Consider the following 18,429-nt stretch of genomic DNA (forward strand, 5'->3'; position numbering starts at 1 on the left):
GGTGGGGTGACGCTTTCCTGCTAACAACAGTGAATACTGTCTTCCCGTGACCTTGCACCCAAGATGCCAAGCTGCTTTCAGAGTCAATTGCAGGCCATCAATCCTGGAGTCAGACAACTGTCAGAGCTGAAAGGACCTCAGCCACTGTCTGGCCCACTGACCACAGAGAAGACAAGTGAATTCTGGGCAGGAGGGGAGTAGCTCTGAACCACACGGTTTAGTGGGGAACCTGAGACCAGAACCCAGGTCTCCTGGGCTGCATTCCCGTGCTGATGCTGGTGCACGTCTGTCACGCTTCTTGAAATGTCCCACACAGACCATTTCCCCTCAAATTAAAATTTCACACATATTAGACACCTTCAGAAAATGAAGTGGTGTCACACACGTCAGTTGGTAATTAATAAATACAAGCACAGGGTTAAAGGGCCTGTCCTAAGCCGTTTGAGCAAATATGTGGTAATATTCAAATTTTTTCGCATGGTTTCTAGTACTTGTGCTTTTAAAAACGCATTGCCTCCTAATGACAGGAATTCATTTAAATTCATCAGAGAGGAAGGAGCCTAGGTCTGTCCTTTGAGTTCCAGATGCACCATTCCCTTGGTGACACTGGGCAGGTTACAGAACCTTCTCTTGATTTCTCCATGATACTGAATTACACCCTTAAATGCTTTCCTCTCCTTTTCATTATAGAAAGGAGTCTTTCTTCCAATAGGCACTGTGTTAACATGAGCTTCAAATTACACGAGGCAGTGACATAATCTCAAGGTTGGTATTATCATCTCCTCTGGGTGGGACGGGTCAGAATATGCCTTACACCCAATTCCCGCCCCCCTCCACCCCCCGCCCCCCGCCATGCTGCCAACAACAATATTATCTCCATCCTTTCCTATGGAGCAAATGTGAACTCAGAGCTGAGGGGAGGAAAGGCACACGATGCTGTTATAATCATCATCTTATCCCACGCCGCTCCTGTCCTTCCTGCCTCGTACACCTTTAACACTCCATGCAGAAGACGTTAAACGTCCTTAGTTGCATAAGACAAGAAACAGACCCCAATAGAGCAGGATAAGAGATCGCCGGTGTCCATGAGGAACAAATGACCATGTAATAACTCTGTAATTACGTGGTAACTAGAGCTCATTGAGCCTGTAAATTATATCCTTGTCACCTTCGGGTAATGATGCAGCTCTATCTCCCATCTACAGAAAGCAGCCGCACGTGGTCCACAGTCACTGAGAGATAAGGGAATGCTTGGCTTTTAACGCAGATTTGCTGCTGCTGATAGGTGATAGACAGGCTGAAATCTGGGATTTAATGATTTTCCAGTTGAGATATGACTGCCTTACCATCCATAGCAAGACATCCATTACCCAGGCAGTGTTCTCCATCCTTCATCAGAGGGATCGATGAGGGTTCCCCAAATTAGAGAGGAAATGCAAAGGCTCTGCAATGCACACACACACACACACACACACACACACACATGCTCACAAGTGCACAGGCATGGACACCAACAGCCAATTTACACTCCCTGGAACATTTAATCTGCAGACCTTTGAAACATCAGTATTAGAGCATTTCACCGAATATTTTAATACTGGGAAGAATATTGTCTCTTTTTATGCAACATTCTCTCTGGGACCATTACGCAGAGGCATTAAGAAATTCTGTGTGGTAGATTATTCAGCAAATATTGTTTGACAGTCGACTGTGCATATAGTATTCTGGTAGGTGTTAGAGAGGAAACAAAGAAGCGTAATACTCAGTTCTCTCCCCCAAGGATCTGAGTCCACTGACACAGATAACACAAATACATAAAAAGTTAAATTATAATGTCACAAGGCAGTGTATAATTATCTGCCAAATGACTGGTACAGACACGAGAACTACAGAAATAACAGAAAGAGGGAACTCACTTTGGGGTGGTGTCATCATAAATATAGCTTCTTACAGATTGAAATGAACATCGAAGGGAGCTGAAATATCACATTCATTCAAAGTCTGTTAGAAAGAGACATTTCACAGTTCTCTACATCCACAGTCCTCTGGGTCCTCCAAAAGCAATTCAACAACAACAACAAAAACATATTTTTGAATTAAGGAAAAACAGAAACCTTGGGAAGGAACACAGAAATATGAGTATCAACTAGTTTAAAAGTGTGTATAGCCCAGGTGCAAGGAGGCCAGACATATACTCATAACGTCCATGTTCCTTTAGCATTTGAGTGTTTATAATTTGGGTGCACATGTAGCTATTCTGCCCACAGCAGTAGGAATGTTTGCTGACCAACCTAAGGATTTAGCAAGTAGTCCGAGACATGGAGAACTGCAGTCATGAAGCTGAGAAAGTGCAAAAGCCTTAATCGAAGCATCCGGTTGACACAGGACACAATCCACTGGGGACCAACGTGGGTATTTCTCTGAGAAACAGAGAGCCTGTCCCTCTCTCCAGGTTCCTTGGCCCCTAAACACCCAACCTTCTAATCACGATTCATGACCGGTGTCGAGGGGGCAGCAACGTGATAACGTGTACTCTACAGCTACTGCTAAAGGTTAAGTCAAAACGGCCTCTTGGGTTTTATCCGGATTTAGTGTAAACCCATTTGCCATCATCGGACTGGCACTGAGCAGGCTTTTGACTGGCTGGCCTCCCTGGCACACACCACGTCCAACACTTACACTGCAAATGTCCTTCATTGACGTGTGAGGTGCACGGACTCCCTTGGTCTAGAGTGAGTGCAAACCTTAGACCCTAGTGCCTACCAGTGGTTGGTCTCTGGGTGATGCTAAGGAAGATGAGGGCCCCAGGGAGACGACACTTCTCCATGGAAGAACTGTAAGAATATACCCTCTAGACTCCGAAGCTAGAGGGGGCCAGCACCCCTTCAGACCCTTAAGAATCCAAAAGGTCTCAGTGAAGATTTTCTCTTTCTGGAATAAATCAGTGCTATCTCCAAGAAAATATTTTTGACAACCACCAGAATTCTAGTAAGCTTAAAAAGAATTGTACATTTTGATAATGCTTTTTTAAAAAAGTCCACGTTAACGACGTGACCTTGTCTATGTTCCTTATCTTTGGGTTGTCATTTCCTTGCTAAAAAATAGAGAGGTCAGATGAGCTGGCCCTTCAGGTCCATCCTAGATTGAACAGTCTATGAACTAGAAGGGCTATAATGATCAGTTTTTCAAAAGTTAATGAAGAATAATCACATCCTCAATCTCAAGCTGTCGATAAAGAATAAGAGACGCATGTTTCAACCAACCATTAAGTCTATAAAATAATTCAGTGATCTAGGCTCCTCATCTATCTCTGGCTCATACAATGTCTTCTCTCAAAGAACCAATCAGATCCCTGGATGTACTGTGACAAATCATGGTCGATCCGCAGAGGTCTCTGAGTGCACGTTTAGAAATGTACCGGCAATGGTTACGGTGGAGACTATGCTTCTCATGCTGCATTTGATCCCCATGATACACGTTCCTACAGGGAGTATCAGCGTCAAGGAAAGTCAAACTGCTCCCCGTCACGTGGGTCTGCACTGCCTTCAGTTCTTTCCTCTGGTCAGATCTCGAATGCCCATGATGGAACTAGATGTCTCTCTACACCTGCGATTCTCATCTTATTTACAGTGGCCACAGGATCGATATCTCCTCCCCTGGAAATAAAGCTTTCTACTTTGCATTGGAATTTATCTTCAATAGCTGCTGGAAATCATTATCACACAATAATGTTCTATTCACTACTCATGTTCTCTCTTCAGCTGGGCAGATTGCCAGGCATTTGACCGCCTGACACCAAGTCCATTTGGTGCAGGACAAAAATAAAACCTTATATTGCCTAGAAATAACACGAGACACACTCATCATCCAGCCAGGGATGACTGGGCTACTTTCTCTTTCTGAGGAGTTGTCAGAACTCATGTAAATCATCCAGGGCTTTTGCCTACAGTCACGAGCACACTCTCATTATGTGTGTATAGCAGGCATGAAGAATAAGCTTTGGAATGGACCAAAGTGATTATGAATTCCAGAGGTGAAGCTCTGAGGTCTAAAAGACTCTGTGCCTATAGCTGTATCGGGGCTTCTGTGCCTATAGCTGTATCGGGGCTTGGCTTATCTTTGCTTGGATTCATTGATACTAATGTCATTTCTGTTAAATTCAAGAACATTTCTTGAGATCCTACCAAGAGCTGAGTACTGATCTAGGTACTTGAGGTGCACCAATGAATACAGCAATCCTCCCTGCAGAAGCTGAACTAATCAAGTGAGGCAAAAAGATACACACAGAATGCCTGCACAGTGTGATGAGACATGTGGACAAGATGTTGGCAGAGGACTGATGACGAACACTGTATCCTAGTTATGAACTCAGGGGAACCTTCTCAGAGGAGGTACCATTTGAATCAGATGCCTTAAAGTAGAGTAGCTGGAAAGAAAGGAAAGGATGGTTCAGAGGACATCCCCCTATGGGAACATCACAAGTACATTCAGAGGTAGATGGGTGTTGAGTCAGGACTGGTGAGTACAACATCTATAAGAAGGTCTGAGTCACTAGAGTTTAAAGAAAGAGTGATGGCCTCTACTTCTCCAATTACCAATTTATTTTGGACACACTGCAGGTGAAGTACCTATTGGACATGGATTTGGGTGTGCCAACCTACAGCTGGAAATACTTTGATTACATTCAAGTAAGGGGTTGGAGTCAGAGATGGTAACGTGGGCAGACAGTGAAAACCTAGGAAATGGATGAGATTTTCCATGGAGAGGGCTAGCAGCTTTGGGTCAGGGACAGAACCAATGTTTAAGGGGTTAGCATCGGCGGGAAAGTGCACACAAGGAGACAAAGCCAGAAGAGCTGGAGCAGCATGAAGAAAACCAAGCAAGGAAGCAGTGTTGCAGAAGCCACAGCTGGATGGAGTCTTGGGAAGGGGAGAGGGGTAATCATCTGAATGCAGTGGTGAAATAAGCCTTGGATCTGTGCAGAGTTTGGGAAGTTTGGCCAGAGCAGTTTTAACAGAAGTAGCAGTTGGAATATAGATTCCAGTTGATTAAGGAATGAATAGAAATGAGAAAGTATATTATACTCCAAAAATGTCACTTAAGAATGAAATAAACGGACAGAAAAAGAGAAAGAGAGGGAGCAGAGGGCTTGGGCTTGAGTTGTGTTTTGGAGGAAAAGCCAGTAGAGAAAAAGAGGATCTAGGGACCCCTAGCCACAAGAGATTACATAGCAGAGTCCAGCTCTAAGTGAAACAGTATTTTCAACAGCCAAGACCAATACAGGCCTAAGTCTATTACAAGCTTTCAGGCAACCCTATCTCCAGCCCGGACCTCTCTCCTGAGCCTTAGGTTCATATATACGGTTGCCTCCTTGGCATCCCCACTCGAAAGCCTAATGGCCATCAAAACCTTACATGATCCAAACGGAACTTCAGATTCCCCACCTCCAGCTCCCAAACCTGTTCTTTGTTCTATCTTCCTACTTCACTCCAGGTCCTCCAACAAAAAACCCTGGAGTCCTTCCTGCCCACTCTCTTTCTCTTGTAAGCAACATCCAATCTACCACCCAATCCCCATGGCTCTACCCGTGAAACAGATCCAGAAAATGGCTCTTCCACGTCATCCCCACTTCTATCCCATGGTCAAAGCCACCATCATCTCTCATCTGGATACGGCAGCACCTCCTTTCTGTTCTTCTTGCATCCAACTAGACAATCTACTCTCCTCAGGTTCCCAGAGTTAGTCTTTGAAAACAAAGGTCAGAACAAGTCACTCCATGGCTCAACATCCTTTAGTGACTTCCCTTCACATGAACAGTAAACGTCAAAGACTCTCAGCAGTCGACAAATTCCTCCCTGGTTGTGGTCGATTGAATTACTGGGCTCGGCTGTACTCTTCCCCCCCCCGCCCCCGCTATGGGCTGGGTGCACCTTCCTGCCTGTCGATGTGGGGCTTGGCCATGTGACTCGCTTTGGCCTGTGGGATCTTAGTAGACAGAATGTGATCAGGCTTGAGGCACGTGAAGTGCATGGGTGGTTAGGCCTTACTCTTGTGCTCTGGGCTCTGGTGGTCTCCCTGAAGAAGAGATCTGAGGGTAGCTTCTGGACTCTGGGGAGAAAAGATTTGGAGGGTAGCTTGCCTCGTGGCTCAGTGGTTAAGACTTCACGCTCCCACTGCAGGGTCTGCAGGTTTGATCCCTGGTTGGGGAAGTTCCTCATGCTGCGAGGTGCGGCCAAAAAAAAAATTTTAAATAGTAAATAAATAAGGAAAAATAAATGAATGAACATGAGTGGAAGAGGCCTTGAGCCTAATTTGCTATCTTCAGCCACCGCAGCCAATCCGCAAACCCAAAAGTGAGGGGGAAAAAGACACTGTTGTATGTCCCTGAGTTCTATTTGCAGCACTGCTGTGGCAAAAGCTCACTTGTGCGATGATCTAGCCTCCATTACCTCTCAGCTCTCAGCCCCTCCTCCCTCTCCCTCCCTCGCTCTACCTAAGACATCTGCCTCTTCTCTTTCCTGATCCCAAGCACCTTCCTGCCACAGGGCCTTTGCACATGCAGCTCCCACTCCCTCCTCCACAATATCCAAGTGGTCTCTTTCTTCACTATCCTTCAGGTGATATGCAGATATCATCTTCACAAAGAGGTCTTCCAGGACCCCTACCTGCAGCCCTCTCTTACCCCTTGCCTTGGTTTAAGAGCCTATAACCTACTTTTGCACACGCAGTCTGCTCAGTAATCAAAGAAACATAAATTTAGATTCCCCTGCTGACTTTCAATTCCCCCTATCCTACAGAGCAGTGGTTTTCCAACTGCTGTATATGCACCATGAAGTGATATGTGGGCTGCTTCTACGAGATAAATGGACAGATTTTATATAAATAAAATATATTTAATTTTACTTAGGTTGAGTAGATGAGCTGGGACTTGAAGAGTCCCTGTTGAGAAGGGATGGTAGAGAGACGCATTAGGAGGCAAAGCAGGCAGGGTGCTCAGCTGCAAATGGTCCCAGTCACCTCCAGAGCCCCTGAGAGCTGCTCTGTGACTGATGTTTACAATCATGACCTTAGTAACAAGAGAAGATAAATGGTATTCTCTACGCTTTGCTCACTAAGACAGAACAATAATATATTTTAGAAAAAGAACTCTATCAAAAAGGATTGTTAATGTTTTAAGTTCAATTGAAAGGATGATAGCTCAGTGATATGACAAATTCATTCATGTGGAACACTGCTGGGACCTCATAAATAAGACTTTCTTATATAAACATAAGGATGTGCAATGAGTTTGCTGATTATTCTTTCCCCATGAATAACGGGAGGAACTGATTTTACACCCACTCCTCTTCTCTGACCCACCGCTCCACCCTTAGGTGCTTTCCTCTTTTTCTCTTAAAAAGACAGTTTGTGATAAGTTAGTTTATACTCTATTTCCTACCTTTCCCCTGCTAAAGGCCCATATGATCATTTTCTGCCGGATGGAATACACAGACTGGATAGGTTGAATGATAATTAGTGGAGCAAACAGAACGCCCAGTTTCCCGTCCAGCACGGAAGTGATCGCTCCCATCACACAACAAGCAAAAGGCTGAGCAAACTGAACACCAACAACTCTCCTTGGACTCATCAGACAACCAAGGTCACGGGACAAGGTGCTGCCTGAAACTGAAGGGACAGACAGGTGGGTACCAAGGATCACAACCTACAGGGGGAAAGAACTGTGTGGGAACCAGTACTGGGAGGGGAAAACTTAAACGGCTATCAGCAAATCACTGGAGGTACAGCATGGACAAGTTTGAAAGTTAAAAACTCCAGGGCCAGGCTTCCCTGGTGACGCAGTGGTTAAGAGTCCGCCTGCCGATGCAGGGGACATGGGTTCGTGCCCCGGTCCGGGAAGATCCCACATGCCGCAGAGCCATGAGCCATGGCCGCTGAGCCACGACCGCTGAGCCTGCGCGTCCGGAACCTGTGCTCCGCAACGGGAGAGGCCACAACAGTGAGAGGCCCGCGTACCGAAAAAAAAAAAAAAAAAAAAAAAAAAAAAAAAAAAAAGAAAGTCTCCAGGGCCCCAGTGTTAGCGGTATTTCTACACACATTTGCCATGTTACCTCCAGGGGCCCCAAGAGGTTCTCACAATGAAGATCGGAAAAAAAATCCCCTCTTATTTCCAGTCGGAGGAGAGGAAACACTGCCAGATTAAACTACATCCAGAGCATCCTGTTCTTCTGAACAAGGCGTGATCATATAAGAAATTATTTCACCAGCATCTAAATGACTGGGGGAAAAGAAAATACCAAACTGCATCCCACTCTAGCCTTCCTATCTCACTTAAGGAAGAAGAAAAAACAAAACAAAACAGAAGCAATTGTAAAGGTCACAGTCCAGGGACCCAGGCTCACTAAAGTACTGAGACCTAATCATATAGGTCTCAGGATGCTTGCTCTCTTCTGCACTTTACCACCACATCAAAAGGGATCCTGTATAGTAATAACAGGAGATTGAGATTGAAATAACTGTGCATCTCAGATGCTATTTAAGAAGCCTCTAGGGAAACCCAAAGACAACAGGGCATACAAAAACAAGGACACCAGGGGGAAGTTTTAACCACTGACACCTATAGCTACAGCAAAGAGTAAACGGTGTTTAACCCCTAGCCAGATAAACATAACGCCATACGCTAAAAACACCTATTTAACTCAGTTATGTTTACCCCATACATCTTATATGGCTTTCAGCAAAAAAATTACAAAACATACTAGGACAAAAAACACAGTGTGAAGAAACAGAGCAAGCATCAGACTCAGATATGGCAGACATATTGAAATTATCAGACTGGGAATGTAAAACAACTTGATTGGTCCTATGTTTAGGTTTTTGAGAAACCTCCATACTGTTTTCCACAGTGGCTGCATCAGTTTACATTCCCACCAATTCCTCTCCTGGATATATATCAAAAACCAAAAGCCAAAAACCAAAAACACTACTTCGAAAAGATACATGCCTTCCAATGTTCACAGCAGCATTATTTACAATTGCCAAGATAGGGAAGCAACCTAAATGTCAACAGATAAATAGATAAAGAAGATGTGGTGTAATACATGTGTCTATATATATATATATGAATATTACTCAGCCATAAAAAAGAATGAAATAATGCCATTTGCAGCAACATGAATGGATTTGGAGGGCACTATGCTAAGGAAAATAAGTCAGACAGAGAACGACAACTACTGTATGATATCTCTTACATGTGGAATCTAAAAAATACAACAAGCTAGTGAATGTAACAAAAAAGAAGCAGACTCACAGATATAGTGAACAAACTAGTGGTTACCGGTGGGGAAGAGGGAACAGGGGAGGAGCAATATAAGGTAGGGGATTAAGAGGTACAAACTATTAACATATAAAATAAGCTGCAAGGATGTATTGTACAACACAGGGAATGTAGCCAATATTTTATAGTAACTATAGATGGAGTATAACCATTAAAAATTGTGAATCAGTATGTTGTACGCCTGAAACTTATATAATATTGTACGTCAATTATACTGCAATAAAAATATATATAAAATTAAGAAAATAAAACAACTATGATTAATAATCTAAGGGTTCTGAAGGCAAGCGGGCAACATGTAAGAAGAGATGGGCAAAGTGAGCTGAGAGATGAAACCTCTAAGAAAGAATCAAAAGGAAATGTCAGAGATCGAAAACGCCAGAAGAGAAATGAAGAATACCATCGATGGCTTCATCAATAAATTGGACACAATGGGGGAAAAAAACAACAAATCTGAAGAAATGTCAATAGAAACAACTGAAATGGAAAGAGGAAAGATTTTAAAAAGACAAAAAAAAACTAGAAGGGTGGGATTGGGAGGGTGGGAGGGAGACACAAGAGGGAGGAGATATGGGGATGTATGTATATGTATAGCTGATTCACTTTGTTATACAGCAGAAACTAACACAACAATGCAAAGCAATTATACTCCAATAAAGATGCTAAAAAAAAATGAACAATATCTAAGAACCATGGGATAACTGCAAAAGGTGTAACCTATGTGTACTGGCAATACAGAAGGAGAAGAAAGAGAGAGAAAGGAACATAAGAAATATTTGAATAATGACAGATAATTTCTCCAAATAAATGACAGACACCAAACCACAGATCCAGGAAGTTTGGAGAACACACCAAGCAGGAAGCTCAGAGAACACCTGAAAGTCTACACCAAGGCACATCATGTTGGAACTGCACAAAAGAAGCAACAGTCTTGAAAGAAACCAGTGAGGGCAGGGATGGAGGAACAAGGGTATGATTTACATCAGACTTCTCTTCAGAAAACATGCAAGTGAAAAGAGTGGAATAAAATATTTCATGTGTTATAAGAAAAGAACCACCAACCTCGAATCCTGTATCTAGCAAAATTATCTTTCAAAAGTGAAAGAGAAATAAAGACTTTCTCAAACAATCAAAAATTGAGGGAACCAGTTGCCAGTAGACCAGCTTTACAAGAAGTGTTGAAAGAAGTTCTTCAAAGAAAAGGAAAATGACACTTCAGTTTCATGTGTGTCCTCACCAAGAGGAAAAGAAAGACAGCCATCAGGGTTCTGAAACTGTGATAATAACTGGAGGGCCTGCAAGGGTCTCTGGCAGGGACAACTGGGCAACTCCATATTTGTTCCAAGGCCAGGGACTAAACTGGAATAACTGTCCGGATGAGTTTATTTTGTAAGCTTCATTCCCATTCTGCTATGAATACATCACGAGGCAGGAGTGGGGATGAAGTCTAAGCAATTCAGACTTCCATGTCTTATGACCAGGAAATGGGGGTCAGAATGATCATGAATACAGGGCAATGGCCTCTACATTGCTAACTGTACCCTAAAATCATCTACTGCCTCTTTTTCCCAATCTGCTTTGCCCAAATCAATCCCACAATTCTCAGTACCATTTCCTTCTCGAGAAGTGAAAAAAGAGACACAATTGCCTTTCCCCACGACCCTTCCTCCCAATCAAAATCCAAGCTAAAACTGAACAAAGCAAAACCACAGTAAAAATAGCTGTCCTGTTCTCAACACCAATTGCTGCTGATAATATCTGTGAACTGTCAGCCCTGGAATCTAGTCACACTCTGCAACACACACTAGGATTTTCTTCAGCACATTTACCACCATAGGAAAGCAGATGGCAAAGCTATTGTAGATAAAAGACCAGCAGCAGAAGGAAAATAAAATTGCCTCAGATGAAAATAGTAGAGAGAATCGCTGAACTCTATATTCTGGGCACTCCTTACCCTAAAGAGGAGCTTCTGTAACATGAGCCGGCAATGACCCCAGAGTCAGGGACCTCTCGTAAGTGGACCCCAGAATGGCTTGCATACGTGACTATTTGCACTCCGGATGAATGACACTTTCCGGGAGGTGGGGAGCAACGGTCATCAAGAGCTGCCTAGCAAGACTTCCTGACAACATGGGGCAAGATGTTAACCCAAAGGACACACTGGAGCTCCCACTGCAAGGGAAATGTAGTAGCAGTAGTAGCTATATTACTGGTATTAGCAATAATTACAATAATTATGGGCATATACACAGCACTTTTGTATCAGCAAAATGCACTGCATTCATCATAATAATTAGCATTTGTACAGTACTTTGTATTTCCCAAACACGCTCTGCTAATTAATTAGATAGTGCTGGCAACATCTGTGGGCAAGTGTTACTACTCCCGTTTTACAGACACAAGACTCAGAGAAATAAGTTGACTTGCCCAAGGCCACATGATGAGTCCATGACACAATCAGGATTCCATTTCTAAGTTCCCAAATCTCTATTTTTGTCTTCACTCTCTGCAAAGCTGGGTGGTTGCTTCCACTTGAACGGGCAAAGGGAGTGCCTAGGACATGGAATGTCATCACTCCCATAGCCTTCGCCTGGCTATTAAGTGCCACTGAAGCCACATAGAATCTACTTTCATGGAAACCTTCAGGAGGAAAAGCATTCCTCAAAAATCCTCCTAGGTCAGTGGTTCTCATCCTTGGCTCAGGCCATACCCCCAGTCAATTCAGTCGGAGTCTTCCGGATGTCGACCCAGCGCTCAGTACTTTTTAAAGATTGGCCACCTGGGCAATCCCAATGGGTGGCCTTGGTTGAGTGAGAACTGCTGCCCTAGAACAATGGCTCCAAACTTTAAGGAGCATCGGAATCACCTGGAGGGCTGATTAAAGCACTGATTACTTGGCCCCAGTCCCAGAATTTGTGATACAGTGTGTCAGAAGGAGGGCCTGAGAATTTGCATTTCTAACAAGTTCCCAGGTGACGCTGAGGACCACCCTTGTCCCAGGAGCACACTCTTAGAAGCTCTGGTCTAAGGTATTTTAGATGCAGATCGAAAAAAGTACCAAATTGCTTCCAAAGATCCCCTCAAGTCCGGGCACTAAGACATGGACAACTAGACAGACTAATATTAGCATTTATGGTGTGGTAGAGACTGGCCAAATCCCGGGCACAGGGGAAGACTTTATCCTCCAGTTCCTCTTGCAGGGAGAAGCTGACAGCACTGCCTGGCTACCAGACACCGGAACCTGGGGAGAAATGCCCTGAAACGTCCTGCTCCACCTTCCCGCTCTCCCACTGCCCAGTCTTCTAGACCCTGCTTTCTCTTATCTGTGGCTGGATGCCATGGAACTCCAAGACCTTGGTGTCACCCAAGAGAAAGAACTCTGATCCAGGAGTCACCGGTTAGCTGAGAGACACTCGGTGAGTCCATGCAAACTGTAAACGGGGTGAGAACTGACTTTCTTGAATTTAGCCTCTGTGATCTCAGGGCTTATTTATCTCAACAGCACAGCCTAGCCCATCCTGACACACACGTGATGATCAGTGCACTTTGTTGTGGGTTGTTCGTAACGTGAGAAAGAGACCTAATGAAAATATTCAAAAGACAGTGAGAACCACATGCCTCAGAGGAGAGGATGTGACTGAGAATGTGACAACTTCAGGGCAGAGCGTAGAACAACCCACCCCGGCACGTGTGCAGCCAGACCACATCTGGACAGTCCATTCCTGGTGAGGTGGCAGCTCTGGGTTGGCCCCACACAGAGCTTTCAGGACCAGGTGGGCAGGAGCAGAGGGGCAGGAACTGACCCGTGGACCATACCCACAGTGAAGGGCACAGCCTGGAGGTCTTTAGGAAAATGAATACATTAAAATGTTTTAGAGGCATGGACGTATATACACTACCAAACGTAAAACAGATGGCTAGTGGGAAGCAGCCACATAGCACAGGGAGATCAGCTTTGTGACCACCTAGAGGGGTGGGACAGGGAGGGTGGGAGGGAGGGAGACACAAGAGGGAAGAGATATGGGAACATATGTATAACTGATTCACTTTGTTATAAAGCAGAAACTAACACACCATTGTAAAGCAATTGTACTCCAATAAAGATGTAAAAACAAAAAAATCTACAAAAAAATAAATAAAAATAAAGTGAAAACAAAAAAAACATACACACGCACACAAACAACAAATTCTCTTCTCCTGTCTCTGAGTCTCTTCAATTCTAGCACTCACAATGATGCTGTTCGGTTCAGGAAAAAAATCCTAAACCAGCCTGTGGGACAGAGAGATGCTATTGGCGAGCAGACCCCACGAGCCTGGAGACTCAGCGAGCTGGGTATGTGGGTGGGGTCTGCTGTCTCAGAAGCAGTCAGTGGGGAAGGCAGTCTGGTCCATCCTGCAGGAAGGGGGAGCTCCTCTGCCAGGGTGTCCGTCCTTCTTCCAGGCCCAGCTGTGACCAGAGCTCCCAATTTCACAGCTGTTCAGCTTCAAATCGTACTTCTGTTTCCCAGCTGTACTGCCATATTACTCGAGTTTGTTTGCCATCAGCTTTAATTAAGAGAGGTTTAATTTTCCAACATGATTTTGGCTCCTCCCTGGCCCAACACCCACATCGAGACACTGCTCCTTCCCAGCATCCCCTACGCACATGCCCAGTGAGTAACACAGGAGATGCTTTCCCACAGCCGCCCTGGGACACGGCAGGCGGAGGCCGCACACGTGACTTCAGTCTATGGTTAATGAGTCTTCCCTGCACCACGGAGCCTCGTAATAAAAGTCAGATTCCCCTCTGCAAATGCGGGCTCCCCTTTCATTTTCTACAGCATTTTTTTTTTCAAGTCTTCCCACAAGCTTCACATGGAGCCAGCCTGAGGAACTCAAATATGATTCCAATCTGATTATCCAACACGGCCCTATCAGCTGAGACAGCAACATTTATCACATTAATAGGAAGGATAGAAGAAAACTAGGATCCCCGCCAATCAGAGCTTTTTTTATCACATGTTGCACTGTCTCACAACTCCAGTTATCACCAGCTGAAGGTCTTAGCAGCCCCTGAATTGCAGCCTTCAAATCTTAAAGGACCACGATGCACATTTTCTTAGATTCTTCCCACCGTACATCACTCAGTGCAGGCCTGGCATCCCGTCTTCATGGCAACTTCAGGGCTAAAACTGCCTATGGAATGTTTGTCCTGAGTTGAACCAGTGACCTCAAGAGTTGCTTGGACTGGGGACCACCACTGACTCCATCCTACTCGAAAAATGCAAGCCTCTGAGTTTACGTCACAGTCAGAGGTGGCATCTTGGAAGCTAAGTGGTGTAAGACTCTTAGGTGAGTTCATGGCAACTGACAGAAAGTGGAGACAGTGTCTTCTGCAGGGACTCCTGGGACTCGAGGTTTACTTAAACGAATTTCGACAGCATGATAACAAATGTCATGTGAACCCTGAAGAAACAACATCCAAAGTGACAAGTATCAAGGTCTGAGAACAGTACTGAACAAAAGCCAGTGACTCCTGCTGTGGCAAAGGAAGGAGACTGGCAAACACTCTGTCCACAAAAAAAATACAAAAGGGACCATAACGTTGAACAAAACGGACCGAAACAACCATCAAAGTGATGTGAAACTGAGCAAAGAGAACCATGTGAGAAGCACACATCCGTGGGAAGCTGCTGAACTTGGCGAAGACCTGTGGTCTCCGTGCTGTTTTGGCCGCGGCCCCACACAGTCACATGGAGGTCCTCCCAGGGCAGGGCAGGTCCTGAGGACGGGCTGCTTCCCTGCCGAGCTTTAAGGAGCTCGCTTGAGTTGGAGCTGGGCGATGCCGCTGTCGCTGTCGTTGGAAGAAATGACACCTTCAAAGGCTGGAGGGAGGTCAGTGATCCTACCGGAATGAGGCTTTGGTTGGGGATGAGCGTGCACTGCCTGCAAGGCACTCAGGTCCGCCATGCACCCTTCATTGACTCTGAGCTGTGAACCTGAGCGGAAGGGACACCCGGGGCCCCAGCAGGAGGTAAAACCAGGACAGATGTGAAAATGGCCTGGAATCTGCATGTGCTCCCCTGCCCCACCACACACAAATCTATCCGCAGAGGGCTTCCTGGCTTCAGCTGCTGGGGCCCAACCTCTGTTCCATCACTGGCTGACAACTCAGCCCCACAGACCCAGAGACCGTAGGAGACTAGGTTGAAACACTAAAACAAAAGTATTTGTTTCAAAAAGCTGAGGAGAGGTATTAGTCACGGCACGCTGCCCAAAGGAGAAGACAGATTTCTCAGATTTTTCTGGCTGAGTTACTAACCTAAGAAAGAAACAAACACAAAATAGTGAAAACAAGAACTCTCAAGTGGGGGGGAGTAAGATCCAGGATCCAGATATGCCGCAATATGTTTTCCAAAGTGTCCCTTATAAAAAATTATGAGATGCACGAAGAAACAGGAAATTGTGACTCATCCTCACAAAAAAGTACGCGAGAGAAACTCTGAGTGTCCCCATATGTTGGGTTGAGTAGTCAAAGCTTCTAAGCAGCTCTTACAAATATGTTTTAGAAAATAAAGAAACCATGTCTTTACAATTAAAGTATGACAACAGGAAATCAGTAAATAGATTTTCAAGCAGAAACTGAAATTATAAAGAACCAAATGCAAACTCTGGAGTAGAAACGTATATCATGAGAAAATGAAAATTTAACTGGAGGACTCAATATCAGATTTGAGATGACAGAAAAAGGAATCATTGAACTTGGAAATGGATCAGTAGAAAATATCCAAACTGAAAAACAGAGGGGGAAAAAAGATAGAGGAAACATGAACGGAGCCTGGAGTACCAACATACACATAATGGGAGTCTTAGGAGAGGAGGGAGAGAAAGGAGCAGAAAATATATTCAAGGAAATAACTGGGAGGGAATTCCCTGGTGGTCCAGTGGTTAGGACTCTGGGCTTTCACTGCCGAAGGTCTGGGTTCAATCCCTGGTCAGGAACTAAAATCCTGCAAGCTGTTCAGCGTGGCCCAAAAAATAGCCATTATATAATAAAAAAAGAAGAAATAACTGGGAAAACTTCTTCCAGCTGATGAAAAACATTAATCTACATATCTAAAAATCTCTACAAATCCAAAGTAGGATAACTACAAAGAGATCCACATCTAGACACATAATATTCAGACTACTGCAACCAAAGAGAAAGAGAAAATCTTGACAGCAGCAAATCTTTTTGCTGACAGGAGAGCAGTGATAAGGTTGAGGCTGCCTTCTCATCTGAAATGATGGAGGCCATGGCAGGGGGATGACACATTCAAAGTACTGAAAGGAAAAAAATATATATATAGTTAACCAAGAAATTCTCCATCCAGAAGAACTCTCCTTCAAACATGAAGGTGAAATACAGACCTTCTCAGATAAATACTTTGTTGTTAGTTGACCTAGCTTACAAGCAATACTGAAAACAGTCTTTCAGGATGAAAAGAAATGACCAGATGGTGACTTGACTACACAAGAAGAAATGAAGAACACAAGAATTGATATATATAAACATCTTAGAAACACAGAATCATATAAACATCTCTATAAATATTTTCTAGTTTGTTCTCTAACATCATTAAAATATAAAAATGAATAAAGCAAAAATTATTATATTTTACTGTGTTTATAACATATATAGATAGAATAGATCTGACAATAATATAGCACAAGAAGGGGGAAGAAAACAGAGATTTAATGGAGCAAGTTTTCTATATTTTACCAGTTTAGTTAACATTAATCTGAAGTAGATTGTGATACTCTAAACTGAATCATAAAATCATGAGAGCCACCAATGAAAACGCAACTCAGATATACAGATAAAAATGTCAATAGAAGAATTAAGGTAATACATTAAAAATATTTAATATAAAGAAGTCAATTTAAAAGAAACAGAGGAACTTAAAAGGCAAGAATCATAAAGAAAACAAAGAGCAAAATGTCAAATATGAATCCAACCATAAAAATAATTGTAATGAAATTGAAATGGCATAAATATCCCAATCAAAAGTCAGAGATGATTAGATTGGATAAAATAATAAGTTCCAACTACAACCCATCTACAAGAGAAACAGCTTAGATTCAAAACTACAAACAGGTTGAAAGTAGAAGGACTAAAAATATATCATGCAAACAGGAACCATAAAAAAAGAAGGCATCCAGATTGGTAAGGAAGAATTTTAGTATCAGGCAAAACAGACTTTAAGACTAGAAACATTATCAAAGACCAAGAGGAACATTTCATAGTGAAGTTCATATAGGATATATTTCATGAAGGGTCCACATATCAGGAGGATATAAAACTTATAGATATATATGTACCTAAAATGAGAACCTCAAAACACAGTAAGCAAAAGCTGACAAAATTGCAAGAAAAAAATAGACTAATCAACATTGAAAGTTCATCAACAATTTAACACTTAACATTTATCAACAATCGATAGAACAGCCAGAAATCTGAAGCAACTATCAATCAACTTGACCTAAAGATATACCTTGAAGACTCCAACCAATGTCTGTAGCAGACATGTTTACTTCAAATGTGCATGGAATATTCTCGAGGACTCAGTATATGGTGGACCAAGATAAGTCTCAACATTTAAAAAGATTCAATCATGGGCTTCCCTGGTGGCGCAGTGGTTGGGAGTCTGCCTGCTGATGCAGGGGACACGGGTTTGTGCCCCAGTCCGGGAAGATCCCACATGCCGTGGAGTGGCTGGGCCCGTGGGTCATGGCCACTGAGCCTGCGTGTCTGGAGCCTGTGCTCCGCAACGGGAGAGGCCACAACAGTGAGAGGCCCATGTACCCCCAAAAAAAAAAAAAAAAAAAAAAAGATTCAATCATGGAAAGTATGTTTCCAGTAATGACATAATTAAACTATAAATCAATAAAAGATCTGGGAAATCCCCAGATATTTGGAAAGTAAGCAATACACTTATACATAATGCATGGATAAAAGAAGAAATAACAAGAAAAAGTAGAAAATACTTTGAGCTGAATGAAAACAAAAATACAACACATCAAAATTTATGGGACACAGTATAAGCAGTCCTTGGAGAAAAATTTATAGCTGTAAA

General features: G+C 43.4%; 1 protein-coding gene across 3 annotated transcripts in view; it reads right to left on the minus strand.

Moving 5' to 3' along the window:
- Positions 1–18,429, minus strand: part of NTM (neurotrimin) — a 931,021-nt gene that overhangs the window by 276,584 nt on the left and 636,008 nt on the right. The window lies entirely within an intron of this gene.

The sequence above is a fragment of the Tursiops truncatus genome, chromosome 8, assembly GCF_011762595.2.
Source record: "Tursiops truncatus isolate mTurTru1 chromosome 8, mTurTru1.mat.Y, whole genome shotgun sequence".
NCBI classification, from domain to species: Eukaryota; Metazoa; Chordata; class Mammalia; order Artiodactyla; family Delphinidae; genus Tursiops; species Tursiops truncatus.